General features: G+C 43.3%; 1 non-coding gene and 1 pseudogene across 1 annotated transcript; one reads left to right on the plus strand and one right to left on the minus strand.

Moving 5' to 3' along the window:
- Positions 1-12,281: 12,281 nt before the first annotated feature.
- On the minus strand, positions 12,282-12,445 carry LOC135276543 (U1 spliceosomal RNA). Its single transcript, XR_010344108.1, has one exon. It is a non-coding gene; the product is annotated as a U1 spliceosomal RNA (small nuclear RNA).
- Positions 12,446-23,455: 11,010 nt separating this feature from the next.
- Positions 23,456-23,767, plus strand: LOC105712039 (small EDRK-rich factor 1-like; annotated as a pseudogene).
- The last annotated feature ends 2,927 nt before the right edge of the window (positions 23,768-26,694 follow it).

The following is a 26,694-nucleotide window of genomic DNA, read 5'->3' on the forward strand; positions in this document are numbered from 1 at the left end:
ACTCCCAGTTTTGCCTCTCCCAACCTTGGCATGCAAAATCCTCCCCCTTCACTGTGTCCCTGCTACCTGAGCCCAGATGGCAATTTTCAATGGGGCTCAGAGCCCCAGCTTTCTCAGAAATGATCCAGGACTGTTGTGGTTATGAGGTCATGGTGAGGACAAGGAGACCAAGCCCATGAGGGAAACATGTTGCAAAATAGCTGCTGAAAGGGAGAACCTCATCCCTCCCACTGGTTAAATAAAAATATTCCCACTCAGAAGATCAGCAAAAGATGTCCATTGAAGTTTACTAACCTTAGGGTATAATGGCTCAGGCCTCAGGATTTCCAATCTCGGTGGCACACACCTGTAATCCCAGCTACTCAGGAGGCTGAGACAGGAGAATCGCTTCAACCCGGGAGGTGGAGGTTGCAGTGAGCCAAGATCACACCTTCAGAGGTGTTGGGGTTAAATATAAACACTATTTGGCTCCTCCTATGCTCTGTTGGGCCTCAAAAGTGGGTTAGGAAAAACTGTTCCAAGAGCGGGCATGTCAAGCATTGATGAAAGGGAAGGGAGGATAAAGGAAAAGTTGAACAAATTAAATCCTGGGTTAATTTAGAGTTATTCTGAGTTCTGTGAAATCAGTTCAGGTTTCAGTAAGCAGTAATCCTCTTGACAAAAATTGAAAAAAGAAGAAAAAGGAAATAAATGATTCTGAATTCTGATGTTTGATGATAAAGCACAACTATTTGCTTTTACCCCTTCACAAAGAAATGAAAAAATTGGGGAAGACATCCAAAGAAATTCAGAAGAACAAGACAAGGTAAGTGCTGTGGTTTAAATGCCTCCAAAACTCATGTTGAAATTTGCCATTGTGATGGCATTAAGAGGTGAGACCTGGCAGGGCACTGTGGCTCATGTCTGTAATCCCAGCACTTTGGAAGGTCAAGGTGGGTGGATCACTTGAGTTCAGGAATTCAAGAACAGCCTGGCCAACATGACCAAACCTTGTCTCTACTAAAAATGCAAAAATTACCCAGGTGTGATCTCAGGCATCTGTTATCCTAGCTACTTGGGTGGCTGAGGCAGCAGAGTCACTTGAATCCTGGAGGTGGAGTTTGCAGTTAGCTGAGATTGTGGCATTGTACTCCAGCCTGGTCAACAAGAGCAAAACTCCATCTAAAAGAAAAGAAAAAAGAATAGAAAAGAAAAAAAGGAAAAGAGGTAAGGCCTTTAAGAGTTGATTAGGTCATGAGGTCTCTGCCCTCATGAATGGATTAGTGTTGGTATCTGGAGAGTAGATTGGGTTATCCAGGGAGTGGGATTCTGATAAAAGGGTAAGTTTGGTTTCCACCCACTCTCTGTGTCCTGTGCATGCTTGTCCCTCTGCTATGGTATGGCACTGCAAGAAGGCCCTCACAAGTTGTGGTCCCTTGATCTTAGACTCCTCAGCCTCTGAGCCAAATAAACTTCTATTCTTTTTTCTCTTTTCCTTTTTTTTTTTTTTTCTGGATGAAGTCTCACTCTGTCACCCAGGTGGAGTGCAGTGGCATGATCTTGGCTCATTGCAAGTTCTACCTCCCAGCTTCAAGTGGTTCTCCTGCCTCAGACTCCTGAGTAGCTGGGATTACAGGTGGGCACTAGCATGCCCAGCTAATTGATACCTTACAACAAAAAAGCAGCACAGGACAACACAAATTCACAGCTGAATTCTACCAGATGTACAAATAACAGCTAGTTCCATTCCTGCTGAAATGCTTCCAAAAACTTGGGAGAAGGGACTGCTTGCTCCCTGACACAGTCTCTGAAGCCAGCATCATCCTCCTACTGAAACCTGGCAAAGATAGAACAAAAGAAGAAAACATCAGGCTGACATTTTTCAAGAACATTAATGCAAACACCTCAACCTTAACAAAACACTGGCAAACTGAATCAAGCAGCATATCAAAAATTTTATCCACCACAATCAAGTAGCCTTTATCCCCAGGATGCAAGGTTAGTTCAACATATGGAAATCAATAAATGTGATTTATCACATAAACAGAACTAAAGACAAAAACATTATTATCTAAATAGATGCAGAAAAGGCCTTCAATAAAATTCAACAATGCTTCATAATTAAAACTCTCAATAAACTACATATTGAAGGAACATACCTCAAAATAATAGCCATATATGACAAATGCACAGCCAATATCATACTGAATTGGCAAAAGTTGGAAGGATTTCCTTTGAAAACTGGCACAAGACAAGGATGCCTTCTCTCACCACTACTGTTCAACATAGTATTGGAAGTCCTGGCCAGGGCAATCAGGAAAGAGAAAAAAATAAAGGGCACGCAAATAGAAAGACAGGAACTCAAACTATCTCTGTTTCTCAAAAAGAAAAAAGACATAGTGTACCATGTAGAACCACTGGTTTACATTTCTTTAGACCAAGGAACACACTTTACAGCCCATAGTGTCTAACAGAGGGAAAAGAGATATCACACAAAAGGGATACAAAATGGGAGAATGAACTGGCATGGTGGGGAGTGAGTAGGAATGTGAGCAGGATTGGTGGGGAGTGGGAAGGGGATTGAGCAGTATGGAGGTACTACTTAAAATTCTGGACCTCAGTGAGGAGCAGTGGCTCACACCTGTAATCCCAGCACTTTGGGAGTCCAAGGTGGCTGGATCACGAGGTAAAGAGATCGAGACCATCCTGACCAAGATGGTGAAACCCTGTCTCTACTAAAAAATACAAAAATTAACTGGGTGTGGTGGTGCATGCCTGTAGTCCCAGCTACTCAGGAGGCTGAGGCAGGAGAATTGCTTGAACCCAGGAGGGAGATTAGAGTGAGCCAAAATTGCACCACTGCACTCCAGCCTGGCACCTGGTGACAGAGTGAGACTCTGTCTCAAAAAAAAAAAAATTCTGGACCTCACTTGTGTGCTTTAGGGATCCTTTTTGCTAAGATGCCTTCTAAAAGAACTGGAACTTTTTGTGCATCCTGTGGTAGATGTCTTTTATTGTGTGTGTGTGTGTGTGTGTGTGTGTGTTTGAGATGGAGTTTTCCTCTTGCTGCCGAGGCTAGAATGCAATGGTGCAATTTTGGCTCACTGCAACCTCCACCTCCCAGGTTCAAGCAATTCTCCTGCCTCAGCCTCCCTATTAGCTAGGATTACAGGTATGCACCAACATGCCCAGCAAATTTTTGTATTTTTAGTAGAGATAGAGTTTCACCACATTGGTCAGGTTGGTCTTCAACTCGTGAGCTCAGATGATCCACCTGCCTTGGCCTCCTAAAGTGCTGAGATTACAGGCATGAGCCACCACACCAAGCTGGTAGATGTATTTTGGTTTAGAACATTATATGGGCCTGTGAGCAGATTCCTGACTGTGTGAACAAATGAGAAACACCTAAAGTAACAATAGCCTCACTGCATTCTTTCCCACATCCATTTATTTAACTTTTACAGGGTGCGATGTGCCAGGTCTGACCCACTCAGAGAAGTCACTATGCAGCACTGGGGGCCAGGCCAGGGCATTAGGAGATGCCAGAATAGGAAGGTGTGAAGTGCAGCAGGAAAGCTGAGGAAGAGCAGCAGAGACATGTATGCAGATGTGCAGCTCTTACCACAACACCAGGATTTTGGCTGGAGTCCTGCTCACAGCACAGAAAGCAGCTAGTCACTGAGAGGTGAGTATTGCTAGAGAAGAGTTTAATTGGGTGCTGCAGCCATGGAAGTTGAAGATCAATCTCCAATTCACAAACCCTGACCAACTAAAACTAGGGGTTTATATAGCAGGGAAGAAATGCAACCATGTATGGGAAAACAGGAACACAGAAGGGATAAGAAAGCAGTCGCGATGAATGAGGGCCAGTCATCTCACTGTCTGGATCTGGTGGGCTGGTGAGTCCAGGTCTTTGATACTTTTAGAGAGGCCTGGAGGTCTTTTGCTGAGGAGGGAGCTAAGATAAAACAAATATAGCTTTTCGAGCTTTTAGATCAGAATGGTAAGTTTCTAACTTTTTTTTTAAGACGGAGTCTTTCTCTGTTGGCCAGGTTAGAGTGCAGTGGCATGATTTCAGCTCACTGCAACCTCCACCTCCTGAGTTCAAGCAATTCTCCTGCCACAGCCTCCTAAGTATATGTTCTTGGTTTCTTGACCACAGGTGATGTGCCTGCCTTGGCCTCCCAAAGTGCTGGGATTGCAGATGTGAGCCACTGCACCCAGCCATAAGTTTCTTTCTTTCTTTTTTTTTTTTTTTTTTTTTGAGATGGAGTTTCGCTCTTGTTACCCAGGCTGGAGTGCAATGGCGCGATCTCGGCTCACCACAACCTCAACCTCCTGGGTTCAAGCAATTCTCCTGCCTCAGCCTCCTGAGTAGCTGGGATTACAGGCACCCACCACCATGCCCAGCTAATTTTTTGTATTTTTAGTAGAGACGGGGTTTCACCATGTTGACCAGGATGGTCTCGATCTCTTGACCTCATGATCCACCCGCCTCGGCCTCCCAAAGTGCTGGAATTACAGGTGTGAGCCACCGTGCCCAGCCCAAGTTTCTAATTAAAAACAAAAAACTCCCTATGGGACTATTGGATCAGTTTCAGAGCAAGTCTGGTGGATGTCAGTTGGCATGTGTGGGCTCTGTCATCAACTATAAATTTAAGTCCACTATTCTGTTTCTAAAACACACATAAACCTTCAAAAATTTTTTTTTTTTTTTAAAGAGACTGGATTTCACCATGTTGTTCAGGCTGTTCAACTCCTGACCTTGTGATTAGCCTGCCTCAGCCTCCCAAAATGCTGGGATTACAGGCTTAAGCCACCACACCCGGCCCTTTGCATATATATATATATTTTTTAGATAGAGTTTCACTTGTTACTCAGGCTGGAGTGTGATGGCACGATCTCTGCTCACTGCAACCTCCACCTCCTGGGTTCAGGCAATTCTCCTGCCTCAGCCTCCTGAGTAGCTGGGATTACAGGCACACACCCCCATGCCCAGCTAATTTTTTGTATTTTTTAGTAGAGACAGGGTTTCGCCATGTTGACCAGGATGGTCTTGATCTCTTGACCTCGTGATCCACGTGCCTCAGCTTCCCAAAGTGCTGGGATTACAGATGTGAGCCACCGTGCCAAGCCCTGCATATTTTTATAAAACACATCTAGAGGCCTGGGGAGGTGGCTCATGTAATCCAAGCACTTTGGGAGGCCGAGGTAGGTAGATCATGAGGTCAGGATTTTAAGAGCAGCCTGGCCAACATGGTGAAACTCCATCTCCATTAAAAAATGCAAAAATTAGCCCTGCTTGGTGTCATGTGCCTGGAGTCCCAGCTACTTGGGAGACTGAGGCAGAAGAATCACTTGAACCTGGGAGGCAGAGGCTGCAATGAGTTGAGATCATGTCACTGCACTCCAGCCCAGGTGACAGAGCAAGACCCTGTCTCAAATGAAATAAAATAAAATTAAAAAGATATAGAGAAAACAAAACTAATTTTTTTTAAAAGAAACACTATATTTTCCAGGCATATATGAAAATAATTCTAACTCCTTGGTAATTAATAGGTGACATTTCATTTTAAAAATGTTTATCTTGGCTGGGCATGGGGACTCATGCCTGCACTCATGCCTGCACTTTGGCAGGCTAAGGGAGGAGGATCCCTTGAGCCCAGGAGTTCAAGACCAGCCTAGGCAACATAGTGAGATCTTGTCTCTAAGAAAAAAAAATTTTTTTTTGAAACAAAGCCTTGGTCTGTCACCCAGGCTGGAGTGTGGTGGTGGGATCTTGGTTCACTGCAACCTCAGCCTCCCAGGTTCAAGTGATTCTCCTGCCTCAGCCTCCAGAGTAACTGGAACTACAGGCACCTGCCACCAAGCCTGGCTCATTTTTGTTGTTGTTCTTGTTTTCTTTCTTTGATAAAGATGGGCTTTCATCATATTGGCCAGGCTGGTCTCAAACTCCTGACTTGTGATCCACAAGCCTCATCCTCCCGCAGTCTAGGATTACAGGCCTTATACACTCTGCCCTGCCAGAAAAAAATGTAAAAGTAGCCAGGTGTAGTACCATGTGCCTGTAATCCCATCTACTCCAGAAGCTGATGGAGGAAGGACCACTTGAGCCCTGGAGGTCAAGGCTGCAGTGAGCCATGATAGCACCCCTGCACTCCAAAGAGAGAATTGTCTGAAAAAAATAAATAAATAAAACAGCCTAGGTACAGTTGTTCACATCTGTAAACCTGGCACTTTGGGAGGCCAAGGTGGGCAGATCATGAGATCAGGAGTTCAAGACCAGCCTGGCCAACATGGTGAAACCTTGTCTCTACTAAAAATATAAAAATTAACAGGTTGCGGTGGTGGGTACATGTAATCCCAGCTACTTGGGAGGCTGAGGCAGGAGAATCGCTTCAACCTAGGATGTGGAGGTTGCAGTGACCTGATATCATGCCACTACACTCCAGCCTGGGGTACAGAGCAAGACTCCATCTCAATACAAACAAAATATACTTCACTCTTCAGCTATAGTGTCTTACTGAGTACTTTTAACAATCTAGCAAGACACTAGGAATAGCTGCCTCTGAAGTGAGACTTCCACCTCTTTGTTTCTTGTTCCCAATATGTTTATTTTACATGGTGGAGAATTGCAGATGGTTAGTTTTTGTTTGTTGGTTTTTTGAAACAGTGTTTCACTCTGTCACCCAGGCAGTGATGCAATCAGGACTCATTGCAGCCTTCACCTCCCAGCTCAAGTGTCCTCCTACCTCGCCTCCCAAGTAGCTGGGACAACAGGTATATGCCACCACACCTGGCTAATTTTTATGTTTTGATTTTTTGTAGAGATGAAGTCTCACCATGTTGCCCAGACTGGTCTCAAACTCCTGAGTTTAAGCACTCCTCCCCCAGGCCTCCCAAGGTGCTGATATTACAGGATGAGACCTCACGCAGTCTGATAGTTACTGGCAAATTGAGATAATGTGGGAAATAAGAAAAAACAATCAATATTGAAACATTTCATTTAAAATTCAACACTCTTTTGGTGACTTTTTCCACATATATCTGGTTTGTTTCATTTTTGAGATGAAGTCTCACTCTGTCACCTGGGCTAGAGGGCAGTGGCACGATCTTGGCTCACTGCAACTTCAGCCTCCCTCGGTCAAGTGATTCTCCTGCCTCAGCCTCCTGAGTATCTGTGATTCCAGATGCATGCCACCACACCAGGCTAATTTTTATATATTTTTAGTAGAAAAGGGGCTTAAAGTGCTGGTCAGGCTGGTCTCAAACTCTTGACCTTGCCATCTGCACACTTAGGCCTCCCAAAGTGTTGGGATTACAGGTGTGAACCATTGCACCCAGCCTAGATTTTTATTTTGTTTTTGACATGGAGTCTTGCTCTTGTTGCCCAGGCTGGAGGGCAATGTCACAATCTTGGCTCACTGTAACCTCCAGATCCTGGGCTCAAGCAATTTTCCTGCCTCAGCCTCCTGAGTAGCTGAGATTACAGATGCCTGGCACCATGCCTGCTAATTTTTGTATTTTTAGTAGAGACGGAGCTTGACCATGATACCCAGGCTGGCCTCAAACTCCTGATCTCAGGTGATCTGTCCACCTCAGACTTCCAAAGTGCTAGGATTACAGGCATAAACCACCATGCCCATCCTTGCATATATGTTTTTAAAAGCTCTTAACTCTATAACTTGATCAAGACAGTTGCAGGTGGGCAAAAAATAATTAAATAAATAAAGCTCTTAACTCTTGCTTTTATTTATTTATTGACTTATTTCTTGGAGACAGGGCCTCACTCTGTCACCCAGGCTGGAGTGCAGTGGCACAATCTCGGCTCACTGAAACCTCACCTTCCTGAGTTCCAGTAATGATCCTGCCTCAGCCTCTGGAGTAACTGGGATTACTGGTCCATATACCATGCTCAGCTAATTTTTGTGTGTGTATATATATATGTATATATATATTAGTAGAGAATGGGTTTCACCATGTTAACCAGGTTAGTCTGGACCTCCTGACCTCAAGTGATCTGCCCACCAAAGTACCGGGGTTACAGGCATAAGCCACCCCCCTACCCTTTCCTGCCATTATTTACATTGTATTTTTTTCTTGTCAGACAATTAGAAAATTTACATTTGCAATTGATATGTAGCTTGGATTGCAGTATAGCTTTATGCTGTTCTTTATCAGGGAGTAGATTTCTCAAGTGTTGCTGAGAGATAATTGGCAACCATGGCTTAGAGTGCCTATGGGGTTGGTGCCAGATGGGCTGGGAATAGGCATTGTCTGAATTGGATATTGGAGTTGATGACCTCTCACCCCCAGGCACCTTCTATTCAAATGACTGTAGTTATATGGAATCTGGATCTTTTCATACAGCATAGGGCCCTGAAAAGAGTCATTGTTTATTGAATGTTTGCTGTCTGGCTGTGATTCCTACAAAAGCCTAACTTTGTTACAATGTTCTTAGTTGGATGCTGATGATGACTTTAAAGTTCATGGAGAGTTCACAAACTCTATTCACATGTGCTACAGATAATTTTAGAATTCAGAGCTGGACAAGTTGGCTCACACCTGCAATTCTAGTATTTGGAGAGACACAAGCAGGAAGATCATTTGAGTCTAGGAGTTTGAGACGAGCCTTGGCAATATAGGGAGATGCCATCTATACATTAAAAAAAATAGCCAGGTGTGGTGATAGTCTCTGCAGTCACAGCTACTCAGGAAGCCAAGGTGGGAGGATCACTTGAACCTGGAAAATGCAGGTTACAGTGAGCCGTGATTGTGCCACTGTACTCCAGTCTGGGCAACAGAGGGAGACCCTATCTCAAAAACTAAATAAACCATTGTATCTCTGTGTTGCTACCAAATTCTAGTATTTGAACTCAGGACTCTTTTCATCAAATCCTGTATTTACACCACCCAAAAAGAATTTATCTGATGGAATGAAACCACTGTGAGTCCCCTGTGGTTCTAGGATACAGCACCTTTTAATACAGGTGCTTGTACTGAGCAACGTGGTCTCTGCTTCAATACCAACTCATCATTTAAGCCCTAGGGTCTGAGAAAAGTAGACAGTGTGAGCAGCTATGATAGAGGATGAGCAGAAATAAATCAGAAATCTGAACAGGATTAATCCAGGCTCTGACTTTTCCAGAACTTTCCCCCAGGTCTCCCCTGCCCCCCTCCTCCCTGCTGCATCTCCTGGTGTCTCCCCACCCCCAAGTGACAGGGATGCTGTGCAGAGGAAATTCAGTCATTCCCAGGTTTATTCTGTGTCACTACAATCCATTCTCCACAGAAACTGAGTTTCTGTCTCAGTGATTGACCTCCATGTTATCATGTAGCACCAAAGTCCTTTTCTGTCACAATCATTTTTTTTTTTTTTGAGATGGAGTTTTGCTCTTGTTACCCAGGTTGGAGTGCAATGGCATGATCTCAGCTCACCACAACCTCCGCCTCCTGGGTTCAGGCAATTCTCCTGCCTCAACCTCCTGAGTAGCTGGGATTACAGGCACACACCACCATGCCCAGCTAATTTTTTGTATTTTTAGTCGAGACAGGGTTTCACCATGTTGACCAGGATGGTCTCAATTTCTTGACCTCATGATCCACCTGCCTTGGCCTCCCAAAGTGCTGGGATTACAGGCGTGAGCCACCACGCCTGGCCCACAATCATTTTTTGATTATCCATTTAGTAGCATTTCCACAGGAAGTATTGAAAAGATTCCTCTAATTATGAAAATAATCTGGCTGGGTGCTCTGGCTCACACATGTAATCCCAGCACTTTGGGAGGCAGAGGCTCACAGATCATGAGGTCAGGAGATTGAGACCACCCTGGCCAATATGGTGAAACTCGGTATCTACTAAAATACAAAATAAAAATTAGCTGGGCATGGTGGCACTCTCCCATAGTCCCAGCTACTCAGGAGGCTAAGGCAGGGAAATCACTTGAATCTGGGGGATTGCAATGAGTGGAGATCACACCACTGGACTCCAGCCTGGTGACAGAGCAAGACTCTGTCTCATAAATAAATAAATAAATAAATGACTTAGGCCAGATGCAGTGGCTCATGCCTGTAATCCCAATATTTTGGGAGGCCTAGGCAGGCAGATCATTTGAATCCAGGAGTTCAAGACAAGCCTGGCCAACATGGTGAAACCTCATTTCTACTAAAAATACAAAAATTTGCCAGGCCTGGTGACACACACCTGTAATTCCAGCTACTTGGGAGATTGAGGCAGGAACCTGGGTGGCAGAGGTTGCAGTGAGCCGAGATGGCCCCCACTGCACTCCAGCCTTGTTGACAGTGAGTATCTGTTTCAGAGAAAAAAGAAGAAGAAGAAGAAATAAAAGCAATCTTAGTTTTAGAAGATTTGGAAAAACAGAGGAAGAAAATAAAATTATCTGCTAGTTCATGTCTGGGAGGAATTGTTAGAATTTTGCAGTAGACTCCTGTTGGATTTCTATTTAGTCATATGTAACAAGGCATACTTTACTAAGATGTGAATGTACTGAACATTTTCTTTTAATCTTCCTTTTCACCTAAATGTATTAGTATTTTAGCATATCAGTCAATTTTTTTCTACTGTGGTTTCTTATTTTTTTCATTTATTTATTTTTTTTCAGACAGTATGTTACTCTGTCACCCAGGCTGGAGTACAGTGGCATAATCATAGCTCACTGTAGCCTCGAGCTCCTGGGCTCAAATGATCCTCCCACTTCAGCCTCCAAAGTAGCTGGGACCACAGGTGCATGCCACCATGATCAGCTAATTTACTTAAAATTGTTTTCTAGAGGCAGGATCTCTCTATTTCACCTAGGCTGGTCGCAAACTCTTGGACTCATGTTATTCTTCCACTGTGGCCTCCCAAAGTGCTGGGATTGCAGGTGTGAGACACTGTGCCTGGCCTTGTACCATGTTTTTAGAAGCTGAATATATTTATTTTGTATGCTAGGGAATCATAGATGTTTAGTTACTGAAGAAGTGAGTTAATGTGGAAAATAATAAAATATGATATATGTCTAAACACTATTTTAAATTTAAACAACAGTAGATACATACACACACACACACATATATATATGTATGTATGTGTGTGTGTATATATATATACACACATACACATATCTATTTATTTTGAGATGGAGTCTCCTGCTGTCACCCAGAGTGGTCTTAAACTCTTGACCTCATGATCTGACCACCTTGGACTCCCAAAGTTCGGGGATTACAGGAGTGAGCCACTGTGCCTGGCCCTAAACAACAGCATATTCACTTTGCAACCTTTTTTTTTTTTTTTTTTTGAAATAGAGTCTTACTATGTTGTTCAGGCTGGAGTGCATGAAGTGCAGTGATGCAGTCTAAGGTGACTGCATCATCAACCTCCTGGGCTGGAATGATACTCCCATCTCAGCCTTCCTACTAGATGGGACTACATGTGTGAGCCACATTGCCCTGTCTCACTTTGCAATCTTTTGGCTACAGGTGTAAAGCCCATTCTTGAAGAGAGTGTCCATTTATTCCAGTTTTTTGCCTAAACCACCCCTGTAATATCCAGTTTTGATTTCTATAGAATGGATGAATGAAGACAGAACATGAAAGACCTATTTTTTTTTTTTTTTTTTTGAGATAGAGTTTTGCTCTTTTCCCCTGGGATAGAGGGCAATGATGAGAGATCTCAGCTCGCTGCACAACCTCTGCCTCCTGGGTTCAAGGGATTTTCCTGCCACAGCCTACTGAATAGCTGGGATTACAGATGCACACCACCTAATTTTTGTATTATTAGTAGAAACAGGGTTTCACTATGTTGACCAGGCTGGTCTCAAACTCTTAACTTTAGATTATCTCCCTCTCTTGGCTTTCCAAAGTACTGGAATTACTGGCATGAGCCACAGGGCCGAGCTCAGAATGTAAAAGAACTTTAAAGACACTTAATGCAACCTCCTAGATCAGATGCAAATGTTTCCAGGCTAGGCCAGGTGTGGTGGCTCATACCTGTAATCTCAACACTTTGGGAGGCTGACAGGTGGATCACTTGAGATGAGGAGTTGGACATCAGCCTGGTCAACAAAGCAAGATCCACATCTTTATTTTTAAAGGAAGAAACATTTCCAGCCTTTTTTTTCATTGTTTTTTAATATGGAATCTTGCTCCATCACCCAGGCTGGAGTGTAGTGGTGTGATCTCAGCTCACTGCAACTTCTGCCTCCTGGTTCAAGCAAGTGTCTTCACTCAGCCTCCCAAGTAGTTGGAACTACAGACATGTACCACCACACCTGGCTAACTTTTATATTTATTTTTATTTTTATCAGGGGAAAGCGCAAATGCAGTCCCACACTACCTCAAATTTTGAAGCCCATTTTCCCACATTTGGGGAAATCACAGGGGTCAGCATATCTGGAGTGCAATGGATGAGCCTTGCCCTGGGAAAACCACCTTCATGATCATGGTCTCTCCCCTGCCAGGTAATTTTTGTGTTTTTAGTAGAGATAGGGTTTCACCATGTTGGCCAGGCTGGTCTCAAATTCCTGATATCAGCTTAACCACCCACCTTGGCCTCCCAAAGTGCTGGGATTACAGGCATAAGCCACCTGGCCCACCCTCACATATATCTGTTTTTCAAAGCTCTTCACTCTTGGTATTATTTATTTATTTATTGGAGACAGGGTGTCACTCTGTGGCCCAGGCTGGAGTGCAGTGGCACAATCACAGCTTACTGCAAACCCTGTTTTCTGGGTCAAGTGACTCTAGGGCTTCAGCCTCCTGAGTAACTGGGATGACAGTTGCACTTGGGTCATTTTTGTAGTTTTTTTAGTAGAGACTGGGTTTTACCATGTTAGCCAGGCTGGTCTCAACATCCTGATCTGAAGTGATTCACCCATCTTGGCCTCCCAAAATCCTGGGTCTACAGGCATGAGTCCCCCTGCCAAGGCCATTCCTGCTATTATTTAAATTGTATTTTTTTATTTTCAAACAATTTACATTTGGAATTGATATTTAGTTTTACTTGTAGTGTAGCTTTCTGATGTTCTTTACCAGGGACTATGTTTCTAAAGCATTGTTCAGAGAGAATTGGCAACAATAGCTTACAGTGCAAATGGGGTTGGTGCCAGATGGCCTGGGGGTCAATATTGTCTGACTCAGATACTGGAATTGATGACACCTCACCCCCAGGCACCTCTGTTCAAATGATCATAGTTAATGGGATATTGACAACTACTAAGGAATCTATATGTTTGTATACAGCTTGGGGACCTGAAAAGAGTCATTGTTTAGTGAATATTTACTGGCTGGCTGACATCCTACAAAAGCCGAACTCTGCTACAATTAAAATGTTAAAGTTCATGTACAGTTCACAAACTCTATTCACATGTGCTACAGATAATTTTAAGAATTCAAGGCTAGGCTTGGTGGCTCACAACTGTAATTCCAACATTTTGGGAGACACAAGCACAAGATCGTTTGAGTCCTGGAGCTCCAGACCAGCCTGGGCAACATAAGGAGACTTTTATCTCCACAAAGAAAAAAAAAATTAGCCAGGTGTGGTGACAGCACCTATAGTCCCAGCTACTCAGGAAGCTAAGGTGGGAGGATCGCTTGAACCTGGGAGGTCAACATTGCAGTGAGTCCTGATTATGCCACTGCACTCCAGTCTGGGCAACAGAGGGAGACCCTATCTCAAAAACTAAATAAACTGGCTGGGCACAGAGGCTCACACCTATAATCCCAGCACTCTGGGAGGCCAAGGCGGGTGGATCACGAGGGCAAGAGATAGAGACCATACTGGTCAACAAGGTGAAACCCCGTCTCTACTAAAAATACAAAAATTAGCTGGGCATGGTGGTGTGCACCCGTAGTTGCAGCTACTCAGGAGGCTGAGGCCGGAGAATTGCTTGAACCCAGGAGGCGGAGGTTGCGGTGAGCCGAGATCGCACCATTGCACTCCAGACTGGGTAACAAGAGTGAAACTCCATCTCAAAACAAAACAAAACAAAACAACTAAACTGTTGTATCTATGTATTCCTATCAAAATTAGAACTTAGGACTCTTTCCATCAAATCCTGTATTTACACCATCCAAAAAGAATTTATTTGATGGAATGAATCCACTGTGAGTCCCCTGTGGTTCTAGGATACAGCACCTTTTAACACAGGTGCTTGTCCTGGTCTCTAGTTCAATACCAACTCATCACTTAAGCCTTAGGGTCTGAGAAAAGGAGACAGTGTGAGCAGTTCTGATAGAGGATGAGGAGAAAGAAATCAGAAATCTGAACAGGATCAACCCAGGTTCTGACCTTTCAAGAGCTTTCCCCCAACTCTGCCCTGCCCCTCTCCTCCCTGCTGCATCTCCTGGTGTCCCCCCACCCTCGAGTGACAGGGGTGCTGTGCACTCCCCTGTGGCTCGTCCTACAGAGGAAATTCACTCATTCCCAGGTTTATTCTGTGTCTCTGCAGTCCATTCTCCACAGAAAAGGAGTTTCTATTTCACTGAGTGACTTCCAAGTGCTCATGTAGCACCAAAGGCCTTTTCTTTCACAATTATGTTTTTGATTATCCATTTAGTAGCATTTCCACGTGAAAAGTTGGAAAGACTAACAAAAACTTAAGTAATATTTCTTCTGATTATAAAAATAATCTTAGGACGCATGCAGTGGCTCACGCCTGTAATTCTAGCACTTTGGAGAGCTGAGGCTGGCAAATTACTTCAGGCCAGAAGTTCAAGACCAGCCTGGCCTACATGGTGAAACTTAATCTCTAATAAAATTTAAAAAGTTAGCTGGGGGTGGTGGCACATGCCTGTAATCCCAGCTACTTGGAAGGTTGAGGCAGGACAATCACTTGAACCTGGGAGGAAGTGATTGCAGTGAGCTGAGATCTCGCCACTGTGCTCCAGCCTGGGTGACAGTGAGACTCTGTTTTTTTTTTTTTTTTTTTTTTTTTTAAAGGAAGAAATAAAAGTAATCTTAGATTTAGAAGATTTGGAAAATCCAAGGAAAGCAGAAGGCAGAAAATAAAATTATCTGTTCATGTCTGGGAGGAACTGTTAGGATTTTGTAGTAGACTCCTCTTGGATTTCCATTTAGTCATATGTAACAAAGGCATACTTTACTAAGATGTGAATGTACTGCAAATTTTGTTCTAACCTGCCTTTTCATTTAATTGTATTATCAGTATTTTAACATATCACTCATTTTTTCTATTGTGCTTTATTTTTTTATTCATCCTTTTTAATTTTTTAATTTTTAATTTTAATTTATTTTTTATTATTATGCTTTAAGTTCTGGGGTACATTTGAGATGGAGTCTTGCTCTGTTGCCCATGCTGCAGGGCACTGGGCACAATCTGGACTTACTGCAACCTCTCTCTCCTAGGTTCAAGCCATTCTTCCACCTCAGCCTCTGGAGTAACTGGACTACAGGCACCCACCATTACTCCCAGCTAATTTTTGTGTTTTTAGTAGAGATGTGGTTTCACCATGTTAGCCAGGCTGGTCTTGAGCTCCTGACCTCAGGTGATTTGCCTGGCTTGGCCTCCCAGAGTGCTAGGATTACAGGTGTGAGCCACTGTGCCCAGTCTCTCTCTTTTTTTTTTTTTTGAGATGGAGTTTCGCTCTTGTTACCCAGGCTGGAGTGCAATGGCGTGATCTCGGCTCACCGCAACCTCTGCCTCCTGGGTTCAGGCAATTCTCCTGACTCAGCCTCCTGAGTAGCTGGGATTACAGGCACACACCACCATGACCAGCTAATTTTTTGTAGTTTTAGTAGAGATGGGGTTTCACCATGTTGGCCAGGATGGTCTCGATCTCTTGACCTCGTGATCCACATGCCTCGACCTCCCAAAGTGCTGGGATTACAGGCATGAGCCACTGCCCCCGGCCTCATTTTTTTTTTTTTTTTTGAGACAAAATCTCACTCTGTCACCCAGGCTGGAGTGTAGTGACATAATCATAGCTCACTGCAGCCTCAAGCTCCTGGGTTCAAGTGATCCTCTCACTGCAGCCTCCCAATTAGCTGGGACCACAGGTGCATGCCTCCATGATCAGCTAATTTTCTTAAAATTGTTTTGTAAAGACATGATCTCCCTATGTTGCCTAGGCTGGTCTCAAACTCTTGGACTCACATAATTCTTCCATTGTGGCCTCCTAAAGTGTGGAATTACAGATGTGAGCCAATGTACCTGGGCTTGCACCATGTTTTTAGAAGCTATATACATTTATTTTATATGCTAGGGAACAGTAGATGTTTAGTTATTGAAGAAGTGAGTTAATGTGGAAAATAATAAAATATATGTCTAAACACTTTATTTTAAATTTAAACAACAGTATATTTATTCAGTTTTCAATCTTTTGTCTTTTTTTTTTTTTTGAGATAGAGTCTCACTCTGTCACTCAGGCTAGAGTGTATGAAGTGCAGTAGTACAGTCTCAGGTGAATGCATCATCAATCTCCTGGGCTAGAATAATCCTTCCATCTCAGCCTCCATCCTAGATGGAACTACAGGTACTTTGTGTGTGTGTGTGTGTGTGTGTGTGTATTTTATAGAGACAAGCTTTTGCCATGTTGCCCAGGCTGGTCTCGAATTCCTGGACTCAAGTCATCTGCCCACCTCAGCCTCCAAAAGTGCTGGAATAATAGGTGTGAGCCACATCACCCTGTCTCACTTTGCAATCTTTTGGCTACAGGCATAAAGCCCATTCTTGGAGAGGAGGTCCACTTATTCCAGTTTCTTGTCTAAACCATCCCTGTAATATCCAGTTTTGATTTCTATAGAATGGATGAATAAAGACAAAATGTAAAAGATCTTTTTTTTTTTTTTGAGATGGAGTTTTGCTCTTGTCACCCAGGCTGGAGTGCAATGGAGAGAGATCTAGGCTCACTTCACAACCTCTGCCTCCTGGATTCAAGGGATTTTCCTGCCTCAGCCTCCTGAGTAGCTGGGATTACAGATGCACACCACCACATCTTGCTAATTTTTTGTGTTTTTAGTAGAGATGAGGATTTCATCATGTTGGCCAGGCTGGTCTCAAACTCTTGACCTTAGGTGATCTGCCCCCCTCGGCTTCCTAAAGTGCTGGCATTACTGTCATAAGCCACAACACCCGGCTCAGAATGTAAAAGAAATTTAAAGACACTTAACACAACCTCCTAGATCAAGTGCAAATGTTTCCAGGCTAGGCCAGGTGTGGTGGCTGATACCTGTAATCCCAACACTTCGGGAGGCTGACAGGTGGATCACTTGAGGTGAGGAGTTGGACACCAGCCTGGTCAACAAAGCAAGACCCTCATCTTTATTTTTAAAGGAAGAAAAATTTCCAGACCTTTTCTTTTGAGGCAGAGTCTTACTCTGTCACCAGGCACCAGGATGGAGTGCAGTGGCACGATCTCAGCTCACTGCAACCTCCACCTCCCAGGTTCAAGCAATTCTCTTGCCTCAGCTTCCCTAGTAGCTGGGACTGCAGACGTACACCACCATGCCTAGCTACTTTTTATATTTCAGTAGAGATGTGATTTCACTATGTTGGCCAGGATGGTCTTGATCTATTGACCTCATGATCTGCCCGCTTCAGCCTCCCAAAGTGCTGGGATTACAGGAGTGAGCAACTGCACCCAGCCTCTGGTATATCTGTTTTAAAAAGCTCTTCACTCTTGGTATGTATGCATGTATGTATGTATGTATGTATTGGAGACAGAGTCTCACTCTGTCACCCAGGTTGGAATGCAGTGGCACAATCTCTGCTCACTGCAAACTCTGCTTCCTGGGTTCAAGTGATTCTTGGGCCTGAGCCTCCTGAGTACTGGAATTACAGGATTATGCCACCACACTCACCTAATTTTTGTATTTTTTTTTTAGTAGAGACTAAGTTTCTCCATGTTAGTCAGGCTGATCTCAACCTCCTGACCTCAAGTGATCCACCCACCTCAGCCTCCCAAAGTGCTGGAATTACAGGCATGAGTCACCCCATCCAGACTATTCCTGGTAATATTATTATTATTATTTGGGGTGGAGTCTCAATCTGTCACCCAGGCTGGAGTGCATTGACATGATCTTGGCTCACTGCAACCTCTGCCTCCTGGATTCAAGTGATTCTCCTGCCTAAGCCTCCAGAGTAGCTGGGATTACAGGCACATGCCACCATTCCTGGCTAATTTATTGTACTTTTCATAGAGATGGGGTTTCACCATGTTAGCTAGGATGGTTGTGATTTCCTGCCCTCATGATCCACCTGCCTTGGCCTCCCAAAGTGCTGGGATTACAGGTTTAAGCCACCACATCTGGCCTCCAGGCTTTTAGTGACAAATACAACTGGCATAAATGGGTGTTTAGAATGAATGTTGCTGAGTCTTAGGCAGCATGGTGTTGAATTTTTCACATAGATGTACAGATTATCCAAGAGTCCTGTCAACCACCAGTGTTTTATAGGAGAGTGGAGAAAGTTAATTTGGCCAATCATGTCATGGTGTTAGGAGAGTGTCTGCCCTGTCCACTGTGTGGGTGTGCCCAAAGTTGTTATCCACTTTCTTGTGGCTGGACATTCCAGTGGTTTACAGTTTAGTTTTCTCAACTGTGCACAATCATTATGATCCTAAGGTTGATTTCCTGGAGGTGTATAATTGTGCTATGTATGTACTTAGATGTACATGCCCATACATATACTATGTCTTTGAGACATACTGCCAGATAACCAAGTATGTGCCAGATTTCATCAGATTGTAGGAGAGTGTCCATTTTCATGTTCTCTTTTCAAAATTGAATTTGATGACAGGTTGAGTATGGTGGTTCATGTCTATAATCCCAACACCTTGGTGGGGCTGAAGAGGTAGGATCCCTTGAGCTCAGGAGTTTGAGGCCAGTTGGTAGCACAGGGAGACCCCCATCTCTCTGAAAATTAAAAAATATATATTACCCAGGCATGCTGGCACACACCTGTATGTAGTCCCAGCTACTCTGGAGGCTGAGGTGAGAGGATTGCTTTACCTCAGGACTTTGAAGATGCAGTGAACCATGATTATAACACTCTATTATATTCTTGGTGATGGAGCAAGACCCTATCTCAAAAAAAAAATTTAATGGCCAGGCACAGTGGCTCACATCTGCAATCTTAGCACTTTTGGAGGCAGAGGCAGGTGGATCACCCAAGGTCAGAAATTCGTGACCAGCGTGGCCAACATGGTGAAACATCATCCCTACTAAACATACAGAAAATTAGCTGGGCATGGTGGTCCATGCCTGTAATCCCAGCTACTCAGGAGGCTGAGGCAGAAGAATCACTTGAACCTGGGAGGGGGAGGTGGCAGTGAGCCAAGATCATGCCATTGGCCTCCAATCTGGGCAACAAGAGCAAAAAGAAAAGTAATTAGATGACAATTAAAAAATATACAAAGCATGCTCAATTTGATAGGTGAATTTTTAAATTGCATCTTTAGTATTTTTGATATACAAATGCTTATTTTTCTTTTAAAACATTATTTTTCTTTGTGACCTGATTAACATAACCTGTGTTCACTTTTCTGTTCAGCTGTTCACATGTTTCCTGTTGGTTTGCATCCACTCTTTGTTTTGATTTTATTTTGGTTTTTAATAGATTCTCACTCTATCACCCAAGCTGGAGTGCAGCGGTACAATCTTGGCTCACGGCAACATCCATCTCCTAGGTTCAAGCGATTCTCATTCCTCAGTCTCCCAGGTTGCTGGGATTACAGGTGTGTGCCACAACACTTGGCTAATTTTTGTATTTTCAGTAGAGACAGGGTTTCAGCATGCTGGCCATGCTGGTCTCAAACTCCTAACCTCAGGTAATCCACCTGCCTTGGCCTACCAAAGTGCTGGGATTACAGGCAGGAGCCACTGTGCCAGGCCCCACTCTTTATTAAGGATAATAAACCTTAGTCCATCACTGACAGCAAAATGTTCACATTATGTTTGCTTCTTTCATTGAGCAATATTGGAACTATCATTTATTTTAATATAAGCCTATGGAGGACATATCTTGGATTTTAACACTTAATACAGACAATTTGGGGGTAGTTTAAATGTTTCTTTATTTGGTTAATTTTTGTACATACTTGTTCATGTTTATTCAGTATGATCATCAAGATTCTTTGAGACCCCCGTTTAAAATAGTAATTTGTATATTCTTGGAATGTCTCAGGTAAAGGATTACAGCATAGCATAGTTGTAGCACATCAGATCTTTGCAACTATTGCATAATAGACTATGTTCTCTGATTAAAAGTAACAGTGACTTGGAGTATTTTATGTGGTTCTGTTTTTTGGATAGATGTTTCTTTTGCCTTTGAGAAATATCAGGGTTTGAATTAAAATATTTTATGCCACCTGTGCTGCTGGAACCTAAATCATATTTTGTAAAGAAGAAGGATGAAGAGGGAGATATTTATGGTCAGTGTTCAACCTCTAAATTTTTTTTCATGGCAGAGTTTGGGGATCAGGCATAAAATCATACCTGTCTTCAGTCTGGTGTAACTTTTAAAATAATTGAGATTTTTTTTAATCCAGTTATTTATTTTTGGAGGTTATCATCATTTTAGAGCTTTCTTTGAAAATTTGCCATTTATTAATTGAAACATCTTGTTTGAAATAATGTGCAGCATAAAAGAGAAATCATAGGCCATCGTTTGAGTGACATTTGATCATTGAAACTATACTTTGTCCATATTTTTTGAGCACTCCTTCCATTCAGCCGCTGTTTTTGTTAACTTGGGAGTTAGTCTGAAAGGCTAATGGTGAGGAGATTGTGCATTCCTTTATTGAGGCCTAAATTTGTTACATGGCACATTTCATAGATTGTCATAGGTTCCTGCTGGAGAATAAACAGTGATGACCCACCATAGCAGAACTGCCCACCCTGGGTCCTGTGGTCAGACACTATGCATTTAGCCAGGATTATTGCCCTGCATTGATTCTGGACTATGGTCTTCAGGAAGCCTGTGGATGACAGATTTGGAGGAAGGATGGTAGGTCACTCTGTCAAAGTGCATATCTTTGAGTGACTTAGTTGTTGTTGTTGTTTTATTTTGAGATGGAGTTTTGCTTTTGTTGACCATGCTGGAGTGCAATGGCACAATCTCAGCTCACTGCAATTTCCGCTCCTGGGTTCAAGTGATTCTCCTGCCTCAGCCTCCCAAATAGCTGGGGCTACAGGCATGCTCCACCATGCCCAGCTAATTTTGTATTTTTAGGGGAGACAGGGTTTCACCATGTTGCCCAGGCTGATCTCGAACCCCTGACCTCAGGTGATCCAGCCACCTCCACCTCCCAAAGTGCTGAGATTACACGCATGAGCCACACACATGGCTGAGTGACTTAGTTTTTGTTCAAATGGAAATTTAAATTTTCTAAGAGGAAAAAAAATTTGCAGAAGATGTTATTACAGTGTGTTGCTATCATTAAATTTATCTAATGAAATAGACTAGATAAATGGAGACTCTCTCTCCCTCTGAAGGGGATGGACTGGTGGTGTTCTCAGGAAAGGGCTGTGCAGACAACTTGCCTATGAGGCCTCCAGTCCTGAGGTCCTCCATCATCCCATGGAGGCTGTTTGCTGTTGCACTGGAAGAATGATTTGCCTATCAGGACAAATATGGCTTATAGCAGAGCAGGAGACTGTGTGCGGCAGAGGATTCTGAGTGGATCTACATGGCCTGGTTTAATTCTCAGCTCTGCCATTTGTCTAGGCTGTGACCCTAGGCAAATACTTCTCCTGAGCCTCAGTTTATTATGTAAAATGAGGGTGACAGGCTGGGTGGAGTGGCTCATGCCTATAATCCCAGTACTTTGGGAGGCCAAGGCAGGCAGATCACTTGAACCCAGGAGACTGAGACCAGCCTGGGCAACATAGGGAAATGCCATCTCTACAAAAATTACAAAATTACCAGGCATGGTGGCACACACCTACAGTCCCAGTTATTCCAGAGGCTAATGTGGGAGGATCACTTGAGCCCAGGAGGTGGAGGTTACAGTGAGTTGAGATCCCACCACTGCACTCCAGCCCAGGTGAAAAAGCCAGACCCAGACTCAAATAAAAAAAAGAAGAAGAAGAAGAAAATAACAGTGCCAGGCATACCATCCTCACAGGAAAGTGAGGGGTAAAGGAGGTAATACAGCAGATGCTTGTCCCTGTCTCTGGCTGAACTTGGACAGATTCAAAAGAAGGAAAAACAAAGCTTTGAAGAAATTAGGACCTCTGTCTGGTTTAGCACCAAGGGAAAAATAAAAAAAAATTAAAAAAAGGAAATTAGGAGCTCTGAACAGGGCCGTCCAGAACTTTGGAAGAGGCTGGGCAGGTGGCTCATGCCTATAATGCCAGCACTTTGGGAGGCTGAGGCAGGCCTATTGCCTGAGGTTGGGAGTTTGAGACCAGCCTGACCAACATCGAGAAACCCCATCTCTACTAAAAATACAAAATTAGCTGGGTATGGTGGCACAGGCCTGCAATCCCAGCTACTAGCTACTTGTGAGGCTGAGGCAGGAGTATAGCTTGAACCCAGGAGAAGGAGGTTGCAGTGAATCATGATCTTGCCATTACACTCCAGCCTCTGCAACAAGAGTGAAACTCCACCTGAAAAAATAGAAAAAAGACAAAAAAAGGCTATGCACAGTGGCTCATGCTTGTAATCCCAGCACTTTGGGAGGCCAAGGCAGGCAGATCACGAGGTCAGGTGTTCAAGACCAGCCTGGCCAACACAGTGAAACCCAGTCTCTACTAAAACTACAAAAATTAGTTGGGCATGGTGGTGGGTGCCTGTAATCCCAGCTATTTGGGAGGCTGAGGCAGGAGAATCACTTGAACCCAGGAGGCAGAAGTTGCAGTGAGCAGAGATCATTCCACTGCACACCAGCTTGGGCGACAGAGTGAGACTCCATCTGGGGGAGTGGAGAAGCTTTTGTGAAACAGTTCAGAGGAACACAAAAGAAGAGAGATTGTGCTGATGCCCTTCATCATTATTGCTGTCTTAGATAACTGTGCATGGCCAGGGTAATCATTTCACTAACAGTCATTAAATATTCTAGTTTGTATCATTCAAAGAGAACTTGTTTTTTCTTTTTGAGACAGAGTCTTGCTCTGTTGCCCAGGCTGGCGTACAATGGTGAGATCTCAGCTCACTGCAAGCTCCAACTCCCAGGTTTAAGTAATTCTCCTGCCTCGGCCTCCCAAATCTGGGATTACAGGCACCTGCCACCACGCCTAACTAATTTTTTGTATTTTTAGTAGAGATGGGGTTTTGCCATGTTGGCCAGGTTGGTCTCAATCTCCTGACCTCAGGTGATCCACACACCTTGGCCTCCTAAAATGCTGGAATTACAGGCATGAGCCACTGCACCAGGCCTCAAAGAGAACTTAAAAAAAAAAAACACCCCAAACAGTTAACAATAATAATTCAGCCGGCCAGGTGGGCGGCTGCTGTCTGGCCTCCATGGGCGGGGCTGCTGGCTGAGCAGAGCGGAGGTGCCACTGGGCATAGGGCCCATGTGGGCTCAGCTTTCCCAGTCGATGGTGGTGACGGTAGCCCAGCCTGCCGGGAAGCCGTTGCTTTTCCGAGTCACTGTCTTCCAGGCTCCATCAGTGGTCGGCACGGCATGTGGAAATCAATGAGAACTTGCCCACCAGAAAAATATGAAGAAAACCCAGGAAATTAGCAAGGGAAAAAGAAAAGAGGATAGCTTGACTACCTCTCAAAGAAAGCAGAGGGACTCTGAGATCATGCAACAAAAGCAGAAGGCAGCTAATGAGAAGAAGTCTATGCAGACAAGAGAAAAATGATGACAGGCTGTTTGGAAAACCTGGGTGCTACTGCCGACTGGGTGTATCATAAGCTCTAAGATCAACACTTTGTAGAGTGGACAGTCATTAAATATGTTTTATCCCTTAAAAATGATTTTGAACTTTACCTTTCAGTTTGACTTAGTGCAATGTTTTAAAAGCAGTCTTCAAAGAATAAAACACTACATGCATGTGACATACTGATGAACATGATTTTTATTAGTTAACATTTATATATAATTTATTAGATAAGATGATCAGATTATAGGATCTCTCATATAATAAAGGTTTTTTGTCATCAGTTTTGTTAATGTAGTTTTTGTTTCCCTCAGTTTCTAAGGATAAGCATAAAGTAGATATTTAAAGTAAACTTTATTGTGTAATAGAAAAAAATTTTTTTTTTTGAATGAGTTGTGTCTAAGTGCTATAGCTGATGAAGTTAGAACATGTGATCTGTGACCACTCGAATTGAGCATTCGTTTAGTAATAAAGGATTCGGTTATATTTTAATTCCTTAGAACTGATTCTCATTCTTGTCAATCAACTGTGACTTTTCCATGTTAATTTCTAGCAGAGGTAATAGAATTAATCCAAATCATAGGTGTATTGAAGTCCAGATTGACAAGTATACTCAAGAAACCAGGCACTGAGCTGAAAAAGAGTTGGTTTCACAGTGGGCCTTAAGGTCCACATAAATCACTGTGCAAAAATTGAAAAACAGAAATAGAAAGTGACTCACCTAGGGCTTGTCACTTGAAAGTGAGAGGCTGACTGACTGGCAGAAGGCTGGTTATCAAATCAAAATCTCCTGTCCTCTAATTTCAGAGGTTGTGCTGCCTACCCAATGCCCAATTTTACAGTTAAATGGCTTAATAAGGGCTTTACTGGATTGAAATCAACATTAGAAAACATAAGATTCCATTGGCATAGTCTTTGGCCCCTTGTCACTAATGAGAATTTACCCAGTTACAATTTTAACATTTGTAAAATGTTAAATTGAGAGATCTTGACATTCAGCTGGAAACTGTTGAAAAGGCTTGATTAACTAAGGAGTTCCTGTTACAAAGGAAGAGCCAAGAACCCCCTTCAGCAAACGTGAGCTAGCCTCAGTTTTAAATGGGAAATGAGCTGGTTTCAATCAACATCCTCTCACCGATCATCAAGATAAATTTCTTAGAACATACATGCAATGTGTATTTAGGAGGGCTGGGGTCTATCCAAGGTTCTGAGTAACATGTTAACACAAGAAGTAGGAGGTGCTCCTCAGACCTGGAGACAGATCCACAGGCACACACACACACATGTGCACACACACACACACACACACAGTCTAGAGACACAAATGGAACTGTTGAGCCAAATACTTAGTAGTATGAGGAGGCCTTTGAATGTATCCATGCTCCAAAGAAAGAGACACCTTTCCCTAATTGACACGTCCATTCTCTCTCCTTCTCCCCCATTCCTGCCTCCTTCCCAAGTACAAGCATTATTACACAGAACACACTGAGGCAGGGCTATCAGGTTCAAGCATTGTCAATGACGTTCTCTTTAAAAACAACAGCACAGTCACACAGGGAACATGCTTGCATATGAAATATGATTAATTCTTTCTGACATGGCTCATGATGACTGGAGACACCCCATGTGGACAGCAGCTCTGCTCTGCAACGAGCCTAGCTGCATGCTTTGCAGTGCTTCACACTCTAATTTCACCCTCAGAGGTAGAGAAGAATTCTGTAAAGGTCTCATGTGTCTCCCATGCTCTCTGAGAAGGACTCCTATTTCTCCTGGGGACCAAAACTAACAACAAAAGTAGCTTTTTATTTGTAGAGCACACAAGGTTTTCAAAACCCGCAACAAAAACTGTCCCTGCTTTAAGTGCCACAGCACTTAAAGCAGGGACAGTTTTAGCTGTGGATTTTGAATAAGTTGTCTCTAAATGCTATAGCTGAGGAAGTTAGGATGAGTGATCGATGTCCACTTGAATTGAGCATCGGTTTAGTAATAAAGGATTCGGTTATATTTTAATTCCTTAGAACTGATTCTCATTCTTGTCAATCAACTGTGACTTTTCCGTGTTAATTTCTAGCAGAGGTAATAGAATTAATCCAAATCATAGGTGTATTGAAGTCCAGATTGACAAGTATACTCAAGAAACCAGGCACTGAGCTGAAAAAGAGTTGGTTTCACAGTGGGCCTTAAGGTCCACATAAATCACTGTGCAAAAATCGAAAAACAGAGATAGAAAGTGACTCGCCTAAGGCTTGTCACTTGAAGGTGAGTGGCTGACTGACTGGCAGAAGGCTGGTTATCAAATCCAAATCTCCTGTCCTCTAATTTCAGAGGTTGCTCTGCCTACCCAACACCAAATTTCACTGTTAAATGGCTTAATAAGGGCTTCAATGGGTTGAAGTCAACATTAGAAGACATTAGATTCCATTGGCACAGTCTTTGGTGCATTGTCACTAATGAGAATTTAGCCAGTTACAATTTTAACATTGGGTCTAACCTGAGAGATCTTGACATTCAGCTGGAAACTGTTGAAAAGGCTTATTTAACTAAGGAGTTCCTGCTACAAAGGAAGAGCCAAGAACCCTCTTCAGCAAACGTGAGCTGGCCTCAGTTTTAAACGGGAAATGAGCTGGTTTCAATCAACATCCTCTCACCAATCATCAAGATAAATTTCCTAGAACACACATGTATTGTGTTTTTAGGAGGGCTGGGGTCTATCCAAGGTTCTGAGTAACATGTTAACTCAGGAAGTAGGAGGTGCTGCTCAGACCTGGAGACAGACCCACAGACCCACACACACACACACACACACACAAAGACAATCTAGACACACAAATGGAACTCTCGAGCTAAATACTTAGTAGTATGGGGAGGCCTTTGAACTCTTCCCTGCTCCAAAGGAAGAGACACCTTTCCCTACTTGACACATCAAT

The sequence above is a fragment of the Aotus nancymaae genome, unplaced genomic scaffold (genome assembly GCF_030222135.1).
Source record: "Aotus nancymaae isolate 86718 unplaced genomic scaffold, 86718_ANA_hifiasm-v0.15.2.pri h1tg000025l, whole genome shotgun sequence".
NCBI lineage: Eukaryota > Metazoa > Chordata > Mammalia > Primates > Aotidae > Aotus > Aotus nancymaae.